The sequence below is a fragment of the Ochotona princeps genome, chromosome 1, assembly GCF_030435755.1.
Source record: "Ochotona princeps isolate mOchPri1 chromosome 1, mOchPri1.hap1, whole genome shotgun sequence".
Taxonomy (NCBI): Eukaryota; Metazoa; Chordata; class Mammalia; order Lagomorpha; family Ochotonidae; genus Ochotona; species Ochotona princeps.
In genome coordinates, this window is record NC_080832.1 from 120,931,774 (window position 1) to 120,946,935 (window position 15,162).

Consider the following 15,162-nt stretch of genomic DNA (forward strand, 5'->3'; position numbering starts at 1 on the left):
CTGGATATCTGACTTTCCAATAAAAATTAATCTTTTTAAAAAAAGAGCATATTTGTGTTTTTTTTTTAAAGATTTGTTTATTTATCTGAAAGAGTTACAAAGCAAGGAGAGGCATAGAGCTTCCATCTATTGTTTCACTTCCCAAATGGCCACAGTGGCTGTGACAGAGCCAGGTCACGCAGCAGCTAGGAGCCTGGAGCCCACCCCAGGTCTCTCCCATGGGTGTAAACACTTGGGCCATTCTCTGTTGTTTTGCTAGGTACATTAGGACAAGCAGAGAGCTGGATCACAAACGGAGTGAGACACAAACCATACCCACATGGAATGGCAGCGTCTCAGGCAGGAGCTTTCCGTGCTGTGCCACAACGGAGCCTCCTATGTTGAATTCTTTTAACAGTGACAAGAAAACTCCATATATTCAAGATAGGCCTGTTTTCCCTATGAATGTTATGTATGTATAGCTGATTGAATCCCTCAGTGTGGAACGCCCACCCAGATGCAGAGGAGAAATTATGTTTTTGAAATCTGTATCATAAGCACCTAAGCCATTCAGTATAGTATAAACTTTATCAGGCAAGTGATAGTTTGATGTGTTAATTTTTTGTATGTAAAAGAAGTATGTAATCAAGTTTCTTTTCAAAATGGCAGAAGATGTTATAGTTAATATTTTAGATAGATTTCAGTCAGGTGGATCTTGGAATGGCATTGTGTTTGAACTTAAATGATTAGATAAGGTAAGATGAACAGATATGTATCATCATGATTCTTTAACTGGATGATGATTCAGAATTACAAGCCTTACAAACATAGTGCTTAAAGTGTCTAAAATATCTTTCCCCAGCGTACCTCTTTATCTTATGTCTCTAAGCAAAGTTATTTAGACTGAATTTAGGAAACAATAGAGAATAAAGTATTGGTCTGTTCATTGGCAGCATTGTTTAGTTGCCCAGTTCTTCATGTTTTTGTTAATTTTGGTAACTAATTTATTAAACCTCAAATTCACTTTTGTAATGATTGTATTGAACATGGTGAATATTATGTGGCACCATTAGCATGGCTTAAAGGTCAGTCATCTGAGCAAACGGAACACTGTGACAGAACCTCCAATTTCAAATGAAAGTCAGTCCTTGGAGCATCATATATAACACACAATCTCAGTGAAGGGGAGGCCGGGCCTGATGAAGGGGAGGAGTATGGACAAAGGAACCACACTGCATAGCATCTTAGCTTCACCACAGAGGTTACTCACTACCTTTGTGACCACAGACAGTTTTTCATCCTTTCTCTGCCACAGCGGTAGCATTACCTAAACATAGGCATGACAATGACCTCATAGGACTTTGAGATCACTAGGTGAGTTGACACACGTAAATAGAACAAGTAAGGTTACTACAGGGAGTCTGAGATGTGAACCTGCTAATGGAGAGTTAGAGGGATACCGCCTGAGATTCTAGAGTTGTAAGGTGGAGCTGACAACAGAAGCCAGATTCGAGGAGGGGAGGGGGAGGTAAGGAGTTGATGTAATTATTGAAAGCCAGATATGAAATGCACCCTTTTTTGCACATTTCAGAGTCCTAGGAGAGGTCAGTAATCACAGCTTCTGGAAACAATGGTATCCAGGGAAGGTTAGGACAGAAAAGACCTTGCTGAAGATGAAGAAGGGAGAACAATTCAACAGAAGGAGATTCAATGTGTTAGAGAAAGACAGTGGTTATTTGCGTACTTACTTACCTGATGTCTTTCATTTATTGGTAAAGCAGAGAGACCGGAGTGGGGGAAGAGACAGGAGATCACTTATCTGCTGTTTCAATCCTTGGATCCTGTGAATAGCTAGTGATGGGCTAGGACAAACTTGGGAAGCAGAAACTCAGTCTGGGTCTCCCATGTGAGTGTTAGGAAACCAACTGTTTGATTCATCACTGCTGCCTTCCAGGTTGTACGTAAGTAGGATGCTGGATTAAGTAGTATTGCTAGAACTTGAACACACATTCTTCAGTATGGAATGCAAACATCTCAAGTATAGTTTTAACTGCTATGCCAATTGCCCACCTTGAAAATGATTTTTAAATAATGTTTTAAAAAGAGTCTCAGTTGCTTTATTGTCAAAGTTTTTAGTTCTAGTACTTTTCAATAGGCATAAGAATAATCTATGATTTTCTAGCTAGCCATCACATAGCTTTGACAATACTTTCCAAAGCTTGATTCACCTTTCTTCCACACTGGAAAAATGTTGTTAAACTATTTGGAAAAAGTATTTCCAAACATGTGTCTTTCACTCATAATAGTATAGCATGTATCTCTAAACCAATAGTGAACCTGATTTCATAACTTGAATGTTATTCTCAGACCTATCTCACTATCTTCTGACGAGATCGGGCGCGTTCAGGGTGGTATGGCCGTAGACATCTCACTATCTTCTGAAACTCAGCCTGTATTTAGCTTTCCTCAGTTGTCTCCAGTGTTTATGTTTTCCTTTTAGACATGCAGTTTGTTCTAATCAGTTCAACCTAAGATCAATTCATTGTGTTGGGTATTGTTTCTTTGAAGTCTCTTTCCAACTGTAACAGTTGTTCCCCACAAACTATTTCCACTATTTCATTTATTTGTGGAACAAACCAAGACATGTTAATCATAGGATGCTTCACATTTTGGAAATTTGTTGAAAAGTGATGTATTTTGGTATAGATTCTGAGATAAAGTGTTTCTCTAAAATGGAAGCTAAAATAAGAAGTCATTGAGAGATACAGAGGAGGGTCTGGTGGCTAATGCTGCACCTCACAGTTTCAACATTCCGTATGGGTGCTGATCTGAGTCCCTGCTGCTCCACTACTGATACAGCCTCCTGTTTATGGCTGGGAAAACATCAGAGGATGGTCCAAGGTCTTAAGCTCCTTCACTCATGTGCAGGAAGATGGATCCACGTTGGCTTGACTCAGCTGTGGCATTTGTGGCCATCTGGGGACTAAACCAGCAGATGAAAGGATTGAGAAAAAAAAAAACAGTAAAAAAGCAAGCAAGAGGAGAAAACTTTAAGTTTCATGGTAAAGAGCTTAAATCTCCTCAGTCCAGTAGAGGGTGAACTCACAGCTGACATAGACACGAGGGGCTGTGGTTAGGAACACAGCTTGTGGAACTTAATAGGAAGTCGGATTGAGATGTTTTAAAGCACACCAAAAAAGCACTGCATCATGTGCAAATGATCCACAATTGCTTTTGGCTTTGCTTCTTGAAACTCAGCAATCTGTAGGTCCAGGGTTTACTTGGATTTGTTGGGCGCTGAGGTGGCTACAGTTCAGTAATCGGAAGCAGATATAGAAATCAAGCCATGTACCTGAACAAAAAGCCAAAATGGCTGGACTAGGAAGAATGTTGTACTGAAGATGCGAATGGTTTATGAAAAAGAGAAAGTGGAGGGATGCCGGAGGTTGACAGATGCCTGAAGTTATGAGTGATTGTCATGAGGTTGGAAGGAAGGAGGTGTTGGGGAAGCCCTAGGCTGGGTTCCACTCTTACCTTGTTACTGTTATCTCAAGTATTTTTATGCAATATTTTAGAGCTCAATTTCAAGTGTGATAAAGGATTACTAATTGTCCATACCATATATAATATATAACTGTGGATAGATGAGATATTTATGCAAAGTGCCAGTGCCTGTAACTTACTCAACAGGCACTCATGAAGAATCTATGGTTAAAATAGCTACATGTGAAGGCCAAGGAATTAGAAGGGTAGTATGTTCCTACATCCTGACGAGATAAACTGTGTTTATGATTTACAGTCCTTAGGAAGTCATCCATACTTTTGGAGCAACAAAATTTAATAAATTTAAACAGCAATCACTAATGCCAAATCAGGCAAGTTGAAATTTAACAAAATTTTAAAAAATTGTGCCATCTTTTCATTTATCTAAAACTTGTATCTGTCATGCACATTGCATTAATCTGTGGAAACTTTCATGTTTTAGGGCAGATGATTGCCATCTTTTTAAAATAAGTCTTTCCTAATTTAGAGCCATGCAATCAAAAATTAGGTATTCCAGATGAGTGAAATCCAGACATTTGTGAATCTACTCAAGACTGTTTTAGGTAAATCACTGTGAATTAAACCTCTTTTCAGATTGCATTCTCATATTTCTCAGTATTCATAATCTAGCAACAAATGCAGAAAAGCTCCACTGTGGAGAAATTTCACTGCATGTTCACTTATGGGAAGCAAGTGACAGCATCACTATTTAAATAGTCACCTGTAATTAAGATAAATAATGATTGGCACATCACACAGAAAAGCTTATTTCTGGCTCATGCCTGGTTCTTAGATAAGGGTTAATAAGGAGTGGTGAAATGAACCCAGTTCTCAGCTCGAGCATTTCTTGAAATATTGGAAGACGGATCTGCAAGCTTATGAATACAAATGTACCAGACAGTTGTCTTATAAGCTTTAGAAATGGTCTTGGCTGCCACTAAGTGGGTGGAAAATGAATGCAGGGAATGAGGAGAGTGCTGTGTGTGTGTGTGTGTGTGTGTGTGTGTGTGTGTTTGCAAACGCTACCAGCATCACACTGATGATAAATGCTGGCAAGATTCCATGATGCAAGGCACTTGCAAGAATCTCCTGCTTATCTTTTATCTTTGGGTGTTACCATGGTTACCAATGGAAAAGAATGGAAAAGAAAAGGAGGTGGGTGCAGGGAGCAGGTAGAATTCAGGAGTGGAAGGAATCAGGGAAACAATCTCAACAGTCAAGTATCCGGGAAGATTTACAAGTGAGGGTCTTGATGGCCTGTCCAGTTGTATGGAGTATATATATATATTCAAACAGTCAGCCTAAAGTCAATACCTTTGTGACTAAAGCTCCATAAAAACCACATTGGAGAACGATCATCCAGAATGCAATTTCTTTCTTTCTTTCTTTCTTTCTTTCTTTCTTTCTTTCTTTCTTTCTTTCTTTCTTTCTTTCTTTCTTTCTTTCTTTCTTTCTTTCTTTCTTTCTTTCTTTCTTTTTCTTTCTCTCTCTTTCTCTTTCTTTCTTTCTGTCTTTCCTTTCTTTCTTTTTCTTTCTTTCTCCTTCCTTCCTTCCTCCCTTCTTACCTTTCTTTCTCCCTTCCATCTTATCTATTTATTTATTTATTTATATTTGAAGTGCAAATTTACAGAGAAGGAGACATAAAGATTTTCCATCCTCTGATTCACTTCCCAAATGGCTGCGATGGCTGCAGCTGAGCCAATCTGAAGTCAGGAGACGTGAGCTTTCTTTGGGTCAGCCGTGTAGCTGTAGGAATCCAAGCACTTGGGCATCTTCCATTGTTTTCCCAGGTCATACACAGAAAGTTGGATCAGAATTGGAGCAGCTGGAACATGTACTGGTATCGATAAGAGATGCCAGTGCTGCAGGGCAAGAATTAGCCTGGAACTCCACTGCGCCCGCCCATTCCCCGCCCTTAGCCTTTCTTTCTGAAGGAAGGTGAGAGAGTTAGAGACTATTCTGAAAAATATTCATGTGCATCCTGTTACTTGCAGTATGGCCACACAACAGTGGTTATCAACGTGGAACATTTCTGTGCAAAGACTAAGGGCCCTCAAAGCCTAGGCTTTGTGTGTATGTCTTTGCTTGAAAATCTTGTTCAGGACAAGGGTATTTTGCTCTGTATAATCCTTACCTTCAAAGCTCAGCTTTGAACTGCTCAGCTATTGGCTAGAGGTGAGCTGTTTATCTTCTTGGAGTTTTGATTATCCACCTGAGATAATATACTCAGTGGTTTGTGTGGTGAGAGAAGCATGTTTGTCATTGGCACAGCACTGTGTATCGTAGTGCCCACCTTAGATCAGGTTTAATCCTTGTATAAAGAGAACCTGAGTGAGTTATGACAAATCAATATACCTGTTTTTCTTGGGCCTTCTCCAAGGAAGTACACATGTAGAATCTGTCTCATTAAAGTGATGTGGAATAGCTAATGAAAGCTGGCAGGAGATTTTGCCTCCAGCTTACCCATAGGCAATCCTTGCCCTCAGGTCATGCCCAACTGGCAGACATGCCATGCCCTGTCATTGCTGGCTATTATGTCCCTTCCTTATCCTGCTCCACAAGAGGTACTTCCAGGAAATCGAGTATAAATAACAATTTTACAAATTGAGGTACTTTTCCTATTATAATGCTTCTTTTTTATTTCTGGCTGGAAGAAAATAAAGATATTTAAGCTAGTCCCATCAGGTGTTTAGTTACTTTTATTAGTATTAGGAGGATTATTTGTACTTAGAACTGTGAATTTTTTTTCATAGAGTGAAGATTATCTTTGAGATGTGAACATGTCTCTCTCATGTTAATTTATTTATCCATATGGATTTTCTTATATAGTAATAAACTTTCATAAAGTATCAAGTGAGGTATGTCTAATTCTTTGAGCGAGTTGTTAAAGTAGATACAGGACACATCCCCATTTCTCTTTACTGAACTTGCTGTTTTTATTTTTTATAAATATTTATTTGAAAGATAGAATATATGAAGATAGAGAGAGAGAGAGACAGAAAGAGAGAGAGAGAGACGGATAAACAGATTTTCCATTCAGAACCAGGAGCTGCTTTGAGGACAGGGGCCAAACCAATTGGGTGATCCTGTTGCTTTCCGAGGCACATTAACAGGGAGCTGGATTGGAGGTTGAACAGCTGGCACTCAAATTGTTGTCCATATTGGATGCTGTCACTACAGCCAGGTGCTTTAGACACTAGCCACAGCACTGGTCCCTTTGTTAATTATGTTAAAGCTTGATGTTGTTAGATATCTTTAGAAAAGTGAACTAAATTGTACTGGGGATTAAGAAGAATATAGATTGCTTGCTCATGGTTTTCCCTAATGTGTGATTAAAGTAGCTTTTCCCTTCCTATGTATACTGTCTATAATTGCTGATTCTTGTTTCTTAGCACAACATTTATTGGGTTTGGGGGTGCAACCCACATAGGGGCTTTTAATATAGGTGGCTGTAAAGATTATTTTCAAAGAATGAAATGGTGCAAGATAGAAGATTTCTGAGCATGTTCTGCATGATATGGTCAGCTGCTGCTCCTTGGCACTTGGCTTTTTATGTTTACATTCTTATCAGTGTATATGTATATGGCCCAAGGTAAATGTGGCTGTATGTTACAAGCACTGTGACTTTCTAGCAAAATTTTCATCTTAATCATATGTGAGAATTTGTGAAACCTGTAATGTACAGGAAGCATCAGGTAATGAAAACTTTACAAGACATTTTCACACTTCTTTTAGAGATGCTGCTGTTTGTTAATAAAGTTCAAAGTATCAGAATCATCTTTGCATTGGCTGCAAAAGTGTTATGGGAGGATGGTGGTCCTCTCTTCCATTCTCCGTCACAGCAGTCTCCTTTTTCTCATGACTGTCCTGTCTCACTGGGTTTCTTTTCTCAGTCCTAAGTGACAGTAACAGCTTTCTTAGTACATTCAAAATTTCTGCTGCCTAACCAGTTACTCTGACCAGAAGGTGTTTGGGGCCTATATTCCATGGTTTGCTCTGTTGCCTGTTGTTGAGTTTTCTCTGTGATCGACACTGGTGTTTTATCTCTTGCCAGTTGCTCTTGAGTTCTGTACTCTAGCCAACTGAGCTATTTGCCCCCTTTTGGATGCACCAGGCTCATCTGTCCAGCTCTTGTTTCTCCGTGGTTCTCTCTTCTGGGACATGTACTGTCCTTCCATTATTTCTATTTTATCCTCAGTTCTCAAACTTCTAGCATTACCTGCTTTTTCAGGGTGATTGTAGGTGCCCCTCTTTCTATGCTTGTGCCTCTACCAGGAAGCATCCACCCCACCCTGAAAACTCTCCTTGTGTTTTACCTGTATTAACCAAGCACGTTGCATTAGTTCTTTTTTTTTTTTAAGATTTTTTTTTTTATTACAAAGTCAGATATACAGAGAGGAGGAGAGACAGAGAGGAAGATCTTCCGTCTGATGATTCACTCCCCAAGTGAGCTGCAATGGCCGGTGTGCGCCGATCCGAAGCTGGGAACCAGGAACCTCTTCCAGGTCTCCCACGCAGGTGCAGGGTCCCAAATCCTTAGGCCGTCCTTGACTGCTTTCCCAGGCCACAAGCAGGGAGCTGGAAGGGAAGTGGAGCTGCCGGGATTAGAACTGGCGCCCATATGGGATCCTGGGGCGTTCAAGGTGAGGACTTTAGCCGCTAGGCCACGCCGCCGGGCCCCGCATTAGTTCTTTTTGCATTACTATATTTAAAGGACTGTGGCTTACTTTTCAAAGAAAAGAGATTGATTTAGCTTACAGTTCTTTAAGACCCCAAGAGCAAGATTGGACAGCCGCACTATTTTGGCTCTGGTCAGGGTCTAGCAATAACTAGGAAGGAGCATTTGTAGGAAACGTGGGGAGACGAGTTCACCACATGTCAGAAAAGGAGGCTAGAGGGCATCTTAAGAACGTTTCAGGGCAGCATCCCCAGATGACTGAGGGATCTTACTTAGGCTCCACTTATTAAAGGTCTGCCACTTCGCATAACCATGCTGGGGACCAACCTGCCAACCCTTGATTCTTTGGAGCAATCACACCCAATTCTTAGCAGACATGTTGAAACTACTTTTAGCTTTACAGCTTCACGGCTGTGTCTTCCTTTAGCTTGAATAATTTTCTTTATCTTCACAGCTCTCATATCCCTCATATATATTTTTTACTAGCAGACAGTAGGTATATGTTTGCTGAATTAGTTGTGTAATGGCACATTTCAGAATAGTGTGTTTGTGAAGTACAGGGTAAAATCAACTTTCGTCTTGTTAACTGGGAGAAGAACCACATAGATCTAGGAAGAACTGTTCATTCTTCTGTTTGTTTTTTTCTTTGTTTGCCTCTACAACCCTGGGGAAGGCTGGTTCCCAAATGGGTTCTTCCCAAACTGAGCACACTTGTAATTAGCAGCGAGTCCATACTGTAACAGCACCCAGCATCGGAACCATGCAAAACCTAGCAGGCCAATAGCTATGCCCTGTGTAAAATTTCAGCTGTTTTTGGCTTTAACATTTTCTGTTTTGAACAGTGATGATCAATGTATGATCCCTGGAGTAGTGGCATCAGCGTTACCCTGGAATTTGTTAGTAATGTAAATTCTCTGTCTTTTGTTGATCAGGAGGTTGAGCACTCTGTCTCAGCAGTCTGCCTCAACAAGCCGTCCAGAAAACTCTGAAGCATGCTAAAATGCAAGGACTACTGATTGAGAATGCCTTCGGTTCTCTCACTCTTCATCAATACCTTGCACAAGTCCTTAGAATCTGACACCCTTGAGAAGAGCCCTAAGTTATCCAGTCTAATGATAGCTGATAGAAAAAAATGCTGCAGCTATAGGAAAATAAGGAAAGCCAAAGTTTATGAAGTAAAAGTAGATATAATTCATCATTCTAGCATCCTCTAGAAAAGCCTCTTCGGAGGCTTCCTTTTTAATCATTTTTCTTAAGCCTGACTTTTTAATGCAGTGCCATTCAAGATAAATTACTTCTCACTCAATATGTTTTTCCATTTACTCCCTAGTTGTGTGACAGAAGTCTTTTCATTACTAATTTATAGTCAAGGAGCATCATATTAAATTGGGCGTGCTTTTTCGGACTTGTTTAGGGTTCTAATTTACAATCATATCATTGTTTCTACAGAGAAATGCAGTCTCACTTTCTACAGATCAGCAGCACATACAGAACATTTTTGGAGTATGGCAAATTGGTACATTGGGAATTTTCTCTGCTGGGGAAATATTATGTACCTTACCAAGTTCTTTGGCTTCTTCTTCAGGGTAAAAACTTAGTTCTTAAGAAGGATTCTTCCACAGAGCATCTCAGAGAGGCTTGAACAGAGCAGGGAGGGACTTGGCCTGTGGCAGAAGTTTCTTCTTGGGTGCTTGGGTTCTTGGGATTTTCAACTACTTCTTCAATGCTTCCCCTGGAGGAACTCTTTTCTAGTAAATCATGTGATGCTGCTAAGCTATAATGGCCTCTGAGAGGAGTGACATTTTCAGCTCTTTTTTTTTTTAAGATTTATTTATTTTATTGGAAAGGCACATGTACAGAGAGGAGGAGGAGAGACAGAGAGGAAGATCTTCTGTCTGATGATTCACTCCCCAAGTGGCTGCAACGGCTGGTGCTGCGCCGATCTGAAGCCAGGAGCCAGGAACTTCTTTCTGGGTCTCCCACGCGGGTGCAGTGTCCCAATGCATTGGGCCGTCCTCAACTGCTTTCCCAGGCCACAAGCAGGGAGCTGGATGGGAACTGGAGCTGCCAGGATTAGAACCGGCACCCATATGGGATCCCGTGGTGTTCAAGGTGAGGACCTTAATCGTTAACGCTATTGTGCCGGGCCCTCTTTTGTTATTTTTTACCTGCAGTTTTAAAATGCAGTAGGGTCTGGGAGGTAGAAATTAGTTGCCTTTCTCAGGGTCTTCGCATCTGTTGTCCCCTCTACTGTGAACACTTATTCCTTCATGCTCTTCTTGGTTGCATCTATTTCATCACTAGGCTCTGCTTAAAAGTGATCATTCTCAGCCCTCACTTCACATATATTCTTTTTATAACACCAGTATATCTAAATTAATCTATTTCATCATTGATTTTTCTTACATGGTGTTATATAAGGTTTATGGACATGAGAATTCTGTCTCATCCACTGATGTTGTCCTAATGTTTAGATTATTCTAGATTTATAGGAAATTATTCAAGAACAATTTTTAAGAAGTTTATTTAGTTGAGAGACAGAAGAGACAGGTCTCCTCTATTCTCTGGTTCACACGTGAAATGCCTTCAATGACCTGGACTGGTCCAGGCTGAAGCCAGGAATGAGAACTCTGTCCAGGTCTCACATGTGGGTAGTAGGAATCAACTACAAGAGCCATCACTGCTACCACCCAGAGTATATGTTGTTAAAAAGCTGGAGTCTGGATCTGGAGCTGTGAATCTAATCTAGGTATTGTAATGCAGGATGTAAACTTCTTTTTAATTTTTTTTTTTCAGAATCTTACTTAGTTGATTTGGGTACAAAGGGTCAAAGGCTACAGGAAAGTGGGTAAGACCATGGTTTCCACATTAAAATCATCATTTTTCCCCCCTGTATCTGGGGTCAGGGGAGAAACAGAGAGAGAGAAGCCCACCCAGCCTCCCACCCATCCCAGGTCCCCAGTGTGGGGCATGCTCTGGGGGTCCTGCTCAGGCAGTTTTGATAGTTCAATAGTTCTGAATTGCTGCCAATCTCGATGTTCCAAGTATGATGAAATCTCTTCAGAATTCACTGGCTGACATAGTCTCTTCACAGCTGGGGTTCTGAGATCAGCAGTTCAGTTGGAGGGATCTCCAAAGAAACTTCGTCTGAGATGATCCCAGACTTGATTCTTGTGTGAGCTTGCCAGTACAGGGTCCTGCACCGTCTGTCGCCCCAATCAGCTTATGGTGGTTGCAATTACTGGGTCAGTTCTGTTTCCAGCCCTGTCTTTCAAGCGAACCAATGGGTGTTCCAGTCCATCCCGATCCTGCCCACTTCATACTGGGTTTTCACGCCAACCAGTGGGAGCTGCAGCCTAGTTGGAGTGTCTCCCCTTAACCCCCACCAGGCCTGCCCCTACCCTAGCTCACATGCATGCCAGTATGTACCGCAGACTTGTTCAGTCTGTCGCACATCCCATTTAGCTCTTGTCATTTGGGCTGGTGAATCAGTGTGACCCAAATAAATCTTATGGACTCTTCCCTCCAAACCACCAGGTCTCAGTCCCCACACTTGCCAGAAAGTTCCATGACCCCGTTGCTGGGAATCACCCAGATTTCATCCCTCACCTACACTCAACTGGCCTTATTTATGTGTGTCCCTATGTGGCAATTACATATCCTAAAATCCCCAGGGCTCTGCCACTCAGCAGCCAGCAGGCAGAGCCTCATGCTGAATAGGTACACTAGTCGCCCAAAGCCTAGGACTCGGTCAACTGCCTTTCGGCAATGACTTTGGCCTGAGTCCCCAGCAGGACTGTTGGTGTTAGAACTGGTGCCCATATGGGATCTTGGTGCACGCAAGGCAAGGGCTTTAGCTACTAGACCACTGTTCCAGGCCCAGAACAAAATACTTTTCAAATCATTGAAGGCAAATAATGTTTACTTGAGTAGACTCCTTAAATCAGAACAATGCTCCCACTGACAGCAATTAGAAAAGCTGGGTAAAATGTAAAACAGTATCTACTAAAAAGGATTAATAGAGGGAAGGAGAAGTATCAAGGCAATATTTTTGATAAGACAGAAATTCTGAGAAATAAGTCTAACCTTTCGTTCTCTTTTTTACTCTGTGATTATTTGTTAAGTTAGAAGACTTGATTAAAATTATAAGAACCAATTGCTGAGATTTCCTGGGGCTCAGAGAATCCATGGGTAGCTAAGGGCTTACTAGGATTAAACTTTAGATGGACTGGAGGTCTGAAGGGTGGCTGCTGGAATCAGAGCATAAGAAATAGAAATAAAGGAAACCAAGAGATCAAGAAGTCTTTGCATTTTTTTAAAAAATGGTTTATTTATTTTTATTGGAAAGGCAGATCTACAGAGAGGAAAAACAGAGAGAAAGATCCTTCATTGACTTGCTCATTCTCCAAGCGGCTGCAACACCAGAGAAGAGCTGATCTAAAATCAAGAGCCAGGAACTAGGAGCCTGCTGTGGGTCTCCCATGTGGTTGTTGAGTTCCAAGGCTTTTGGCCGTTCTTCATTGCTTTCTGAGGCCACAAGCAGGGAGCTGGATGGGAAACTGAGCAGCCAGGACACAAACCAACTTCCATATGGGATCTTGTCATTTGAAGGGGGAGTTAGCCAATCTAGCCATTGTACCCTCCTTCTCTGTTGTAAAGTTGCATTTATGAAACTAAATGTCATTTTTATGAACCATGGGCAAAAAAATCATGTTTCTAAAATTCAATATAGTTCCATTAGTCTGTTATAACTTTTTTTTTTAAGATTTGTTTAATTTTATTACAAAGTTAGATATATAGAGAGGAGGAGAGACAGAGAGGAAGATCTTTTATCCACTGATTCACTCCCCAAGTTACCGCCACTAGGCCACGCTGCTGAGCCCCCCCAAGTTACCACAATGGCCGGTACACGCCGATCTGAAGCCAGGAACCTGGAACCTCTTCCAGGTCTCCCACACGGGTGCAGGGTCCCAAAGCTTTGGGCCGTCCTCGACTGCCTTCCCAGGCCACAAGCAGGGAGCTGGATGGGAAGTGGAGCTGCCGGGATTAGAACCGGCGCCCATATGAGATCCCGGGGCGTGTTCAAGGCGAGGACTTTAGCCACTAGGCCACCGTACTGGGCCCTGTTATAACTTGTTATGAAGGACTATACAATTTTAATAATATGGGGAAAATCAGGAAGTTGGAATTTGCGGGGGGGGGGGTGGTTCCCAGACCCTACAAAATTGTACCATGTATTAGAAAATGAAATATTTCCTTAGGAAGACCATTATATTAGGCAAATTAGCCATTTTGTTGGGTGAAACCACAATGACCAGAGGGTAAACCTTGTGGCATATCTGGTAAAGCTGCTGCCTGTGATGCTGGCATCCCATTTGGTGGTACCCCTTTCATGTCCTGACTGCTCTGCTTCTGATCCAGCTCCCTGCCAGTAGTGTGGGAAAAGCAGCCCAAGATAAGGCCAAGTGCTTGCGACTCTGTCACCCACGTGGGAATCCTGGATGAAGCTCCAGACTCTTGACTTCCATCTATCTCAAATCCCGGCTGTTGTGGCCACCTGGGGACTGAATCAGTTTATAGAAGGCCCCCCTCTCTCTCCGTGTCTCGCTTTCTTTGTGTAACTCTGACTTTCAGAACAGAATCAACGAGCAAACAAAGAAAAAAAATACCATTAAGAGTAGCACTCCGGTTGGGGGTGGGTGACCTCAGAGTACTCGGCCTCCGAGGTTACGCAAAACCATGTCAATTCCATAATGTTACAAATTGCTGTTAATGTTATATTGGGACTCTTAATTGACTGGGATGGTATTCTACCAGCTCTAACTTCGGACCAGAAATGGTCTCCCCAAGAAACCATCTGGACAATAAGTAGCTGGACTCTATGTTTGGTATATGTTTGCAAGGAAAGAATCTTGATTGAATTTGAACTGTAATACTGCATCAAGGTGGAGGAATCCACCAGGGGGGAGGGGCGTGGGGAGGGGCGTGGGGAGGGGTGGGGGGATTCCCAGAGCCTATGAAACTGTCACATAATGCATAATAATTAATGAAAAAAAAGTAAAAAAAAAAAAAAAGAGTAGCACTCATAGAACACTATAATAGAAACAATGAACAGTAAAAACAATTTCAAAAAAGTTGTAGTTATTTGTATTTATGGTTCAAATCTGAGGCTGACTCGGTGGCCCAGTTGGCTAGTTCTCTGCTTCCAGCGTTGACATCCCATATGGCTCCTGGTGTGTTTCCTGGCTGCTTTACTTCTGACCCAGCTCCCTGTGTATGACCTGGGAGGGCAGTGGAGTGGCTCAAGTCCTTGGACCCCTGCATCCGCATGGGAGGTCTGGAGGAAGTTCCTGGCTTCCTGCTTTGGATGGGCTCAGCTCCAGCCACTGCAGCCATTTAGAGAATGAATCAGCAGATGGAGGACTCTTTTTCTGTCCTTCTCTGTGCAAATCTGCATTTTAAGTAAAAATGAATCTTAAAATATTAAAATTTAAGAAATGTATATATTAAGCTTGTTAGAGGGAAACAGTTTTTTCTTAATCATAGATATTCAGATAAAGGGCTAAATAAAAACATGCGCAACACCTTTTTCACAAAGTTAGAACATTGAAGCTAGAGGAAGTTAAGCAAAGAAGTACAATTGTAATGGCAGAAATTAATAAAATAAAGTAACACAGCAGAGATCAATTCCAAGGCTGGTTCTTAAGGTACTAATCAAATGGATTAAACTCCCGGTGAGATTGATTGAAACAAACTGACTAAAAACAAAAAGTAGAGCTGTCAAGCAGCCCCTTCAAGCAGCCCCTTCAAGTGGCAGCGGGAATAACAATGCAAAGAGATAGTGAATAATACAGAATTCTTTCATTAAATTAAGAATTCAGGTGAGATTGAATATATGTCAAAGAAATTATTTTTTGATACCAGAAAATATAAAAAATTTGAGTTTTTTTTCCATCTGATAA